This window comes from Rhipicephalus sanguineus, chromosome 7, assembly GCF_013339695.2.
Source record: "Rhipicephalus sanguineus isolate Rsan-2018 chromosome 7, BIME_Rsan_1.4, whole genome shotgun sequence".
In the NCBI taxonomy this organism is placed as follows: Eukaryota; Metazoa; Arthropoda; class Arachnida; order Ixodida; family Ixodidae; genus Rhipicephalus; species Rhipicephalus sanguineus.
This window is the reverse complement of record NC_051182.1, coordinates 14,629,914-14,634,352: the sequence shown is the minus strand read 5'-3', so window position 1 is coordinate 14,634,352 and position 4,439 is coordinate 14,629,914. Positions and strand designations below refer to the sequence as shown.

The 4,439-nt window shown below is 42.1% G+C and overlaps 1 long non-coding RNA gene across 1 annotated transcript; it reads left to right on the top strand.

Moving 5' to 3' along the window:
• Nucleotides 1–764: 764 nt before the first annotated feature.
• On the top strand, nucleotides 765–3,585 carry LOC119400616 (uncharacterized). Its single transcript, XR_005185119.2, has 3 exons — nucleotides 765–833; nucleotides 1,468–1,516; nucleotides 3,452–3,585. It is a non-coding gene; the product is annotated as an uncharacterized LOC119400616 (long non-coding RNA).
• Nucleotides 3,586–4,439: the final 854 nt, after the last annotated feature.

The following is a 4,439-nucleotide window of genomic DNA, read 5'->3' as shown; positions in this document are numbered from 1 at the left end:
CCAAAGTGGTTCCACTTGCTGCCAAGGGGTTTTCAAAGTAGTACCACTTGTGGCCACTGAAGTGGTACCACTTGCTTTCAAGCGCCCATTAAAACAGCACCATTGGACGGCAACTGGTCTCACTGGGAAAAAAAACGTACTTTAATTCTACCGCTGGAGTAGACGTGGGCCAGACCGACACGGCGTTACGAATATTACTGTTGTAGACTTCCAACGAGGTGCCTGCTCATACTGAACCGTTGTGCGAATAACTCGTGTTTAAAACATAGTCACTTCCCTACGAAAAGGAGCCTTTTTTAAACATTCGCCATTATCTGCCATGACCTAACAGCAATGAACTCTGCTAGCTCCGACTGCTTTTTTCATAATGCCGCCATGTCTGCTCCGTCTGTTTGCAGATGAGTAGGGGTAGCCCTAGTCCCGTATATTTGTTTTTATGTTTTGATGCGCTAATGCTAAATAAAAACCTATTTCATAATGTTATTACTAAATAAATAATGTTGTGCTTTTTATTTAGAGCTGAAAGTGTTACTAACAGCGCTCTAATATATTGTAGAACTTATTAAGGCACCACAGTTTCGTACAACACATGGCGACTCGTCGTGGGGCTTTCTTCTTGTGTGTATCCGTTATTGCAGCGAGTTTTGTAGAGGGACCCGTCTAACATTACCATGAAATAGTTGGTATTCTTGGTCAGATTTATCTGTGGAAAGTGTTACACGTAATGACCACCACGTTTGAGCGGTTTTTGCGGCTGTACTGGAGGTATCTTGGATTCATCAGCGCTGGTCGAACTACACCGATTTCCTCAGCAATAATTCTTCCATAAGGAGGTAAGTGTTGCATTAATACATTTCAAGTATAAGTGAACGTTTATCCCGAATGTTCGTGGGCTTTATTAAGCATGGTACCGTATTGTATAGTCCTGTATGTGATGTCTATGTATGCGCGAAGTACATACAGCGCTGAGCGATTGGAATGCGGTAGTCAGCCGGCATGGCGCCTGGCGCTTTCTTACACGACCGTTCAGCGCTGCGGACACTGATATACTACTAGTTAAGGTATATATGAAAGGAAAAGCCCTGCTTCCGCACTGTGACAACGTTTGACTATCAGGCGAAAACCCAGCATTCACTGATGACTCAAAAAGCACCAGCCGTCATGCGTTTCTGTTGAACATTCCAAGTACACGGATGAATGAATGATTGGATGGATGGATTCTATGAGCGTCCCATTATAACGGGGTGGCGACCTGTGCGCCCAAGCTAAACAAAGAAATTCTTTGTTATTTTTAATTTGGCCTATTGCCTTGTCTAGTTCAGTTAAATAAAAGTCCATGAATTCGCAGCACAACTTTCTGTACCCTACGGCAAAGTGACCTTAGTTTCACCACTATTTATTTCTGTCATTTCTCCCTACTTTTGCTTCATCAATCCTCTAAACGTATATTACTTACTTCTATCGTAGATCTGTTTACCTTTCTATGGTTGTTTCTGAAACCCAAGACTTCATGTAGGTGAGTGCCCAAACATAAACCCAGGTGAATATATTTACATTCAATTAAAACATGCTGCGTTGTTTCCTATAGCTTCTCTACAGCATGTACATTTTTCTTCTTTACTGAATCCCGCTTTATAACTACACATTCTAAGGCAACCCGACCTCACTTCAGACAGTAAAGCACTTCCCCTTAAATTATCATAAAATGCTTCCCTCCTTATTTCGTCTTGCCCTTTCGCTAGGTACTCAAAATATTTGTTGTTTTCCATCGCTACTATCCAATAAACCTTTTCGCCTCTATGACTTTTCACCTTACGTCTTATGTTGTCATATCGCTTACACTGCCGGCTGGCGAGTCTCCTTGTTTTTTCTCCATTGTGAGTCAACACTCATCGTATACAAATACTGGAGCACTTTCTTTGCCCATTTTCCTTAGCCTCTCTTTGAACCTCATTTCACCCTGCGCTTCTGTCACTTCAATCCTTGCCCATCCCATATTGCCCTTTACAGCCTCATTTTTCGTCTTCCCGTGAGTGCCCAACTCGAGGTGTCCCACAGTCCTTTGATGCATATCAAGTCCTGATTGCACCTCTGACTTCATACACACCACTGAGTTCCCATTACACCTTTCCACGAACCTCAAAGTACCTCGTACCTATTGTATCCCCGTAACGTTCTGTGCTTCATTATTGCAGCATTCCTCTTTCCATTTATGGTGGTGGATTTTCGTGATGCTTTCTGTATCACCCTCAATAATACACTAAGGTACTTGTATTCTCTTACCGTCGGTATTTCCTGGGCCTGTATTGATGTGACCGGATTATTGGTATCGTCCATTATTATCAATCTACATTTTGTTACACTAAGTCCTAGTTCTACACCTTCACCTTCCCTTCCGCATGTGTCTTAATTTCATGTGCTGTTTTACAAGTTACAATGAGCTGTATATCATCGCGGTTATCCGCAAATAAGACAATATCCTTATAACATAAACCTGGAAGCTGCTGCTCTTGAGTCACGCTCACCTGTTATTGTGGCATATGGAAACCAGTGTTGTTTCATTCTCACTTTTTTCCATCCGCACCATGTATAACATGAATAACAGCTGAGACAGCGGACATTCCTGCCTCAGCCTTTTGCTTATATCAATGTTCTCTTTGCTACTTATTCTCATTCCATGCAGACTATGATTTCTCGGTGTATCTTCCAGACAAGCATATACAGTCATTACGTATGCCATCTTCTTTCAATATAGTCCTTAAGATTTCCTAATTAACGTTTTGATGCACCCCAGAGATGTCTAGAAAAGCCACGTTTAATAATCAGTTTCATATTCTAATAGATATTTCTCTACACTGTGTAAGAACAAATAGGTTATCCTCTAAACGCCTGCCGATGTGGAATACGCTCTGAAGTTGCTCCAAAATACCGTTATCTTCTACCCATGTTTATATTTTTTGTTTCATTGCTTGCATTGTCAACCTTTATGACACCGATGTAATGGCCAGTCATCTACGTGAGCAAATGCTATTTTTCTCTGCCTTGCCTTGATAAATTAAGTGCTGTATGGTTTGTGTAAGCACCCCCCAATGCTGTGCAATACGGTCATGTCAAATTGTTTTCTTCAAAATTGGCTAGCGCGAAAATCGACACGGACAGAGAAGGAACACTGATGTACAGGACAGGCGCTAATTGTGCACATCTGCCCATGCAGCAAACAACAGTAAATACGTACAAGTTAACTTATTTTAAGTCTATTAAAAGTAGCTTAAAATGTACATTGATAACAGTTTCATGGTTCATCTAGCCAACCAAGTGGGCTGAAGGCACACCTTAAACTGTGCATGTCCTTTGCAAAACGGGCTAAGGGCCATTATGGCTTTTGCTAGAAATGTGTTTGATGTGTTTATTGTTTTACTTTTAACTTACTACGCATAAATATTTCTTTCAGGTGGCGTACAGGAACATGTGCAAACACATTCTACATCCCAAGATATGTTGCTGGAAGCGTTCAATAAATGCTGTTAAGTTTCACCATCATACTACTTTTGCTGTGCACTGTTCACTGGACCAGCAGGTCCTGTGATTGATAAAGTAGGAACCACGTGACATGCAATGGCAGCCAGCTAACATCTGTGCGAGATCTGGCCAGTCTGAATTGTACTCGGTATAAACATTCGTTGAGGGATTTCCACTTGGAAACAAGATTCTAACTGGAAATTATTCCACGGGGGTGGGGGAGAACGGGGCAAGTGGGACCACTTCAAGTGGTTTCACTCGCTGGAAATTTTTGCCCCGGAAAGCAATCATATCGAGTAAAAGTCTTATTTTGCAGCATATGGTGCAATTGCATGGGTCCATGCACGTAAAAATAAATGCCATTTGATATATAAATGTTATCTGTGGAACTGCTGTGGACAACCTATGGATGTTCACTTTTGTGAAAATGGACGTCCTCTAAATATTGTACTAATATTGCCAATATCATATCAATATTGTGTGTGGAACTGCTGTGGACATTCTATGGATGTCCACTCTGTTCAAAATGGACATCCTCTGAATATTTTATAAATATTAAATTAACTTTTGTGGACATCCTCTGAAGATTAAATATCTCATGGTTGATATTTATGGAATGTCCACTGGATGTGAGATGGTTGGCTGGGTATCGTGCGCCGATGATGAACGTCGACCGCCAGGGTTGGGGACGTTCCGTTCCACGAGCTGATAAGCCGCTGGAGAAGAACAGCGTTGTCTTTGAACTTCACTTCGACAAGAGGTTTATATTTCGCAGCTACACACATGTGATCAACGGTGACACAGTGGAAAGTCCCCGTGGTCGCCCTTCCCTAACACCAGATGCGGTTCCAGCTTTGTTCCCCAACGTCGCTGCGTACCTTTCCAAGAAGTTCCCAGCGAAACGGGGGGCAATAGCCCCC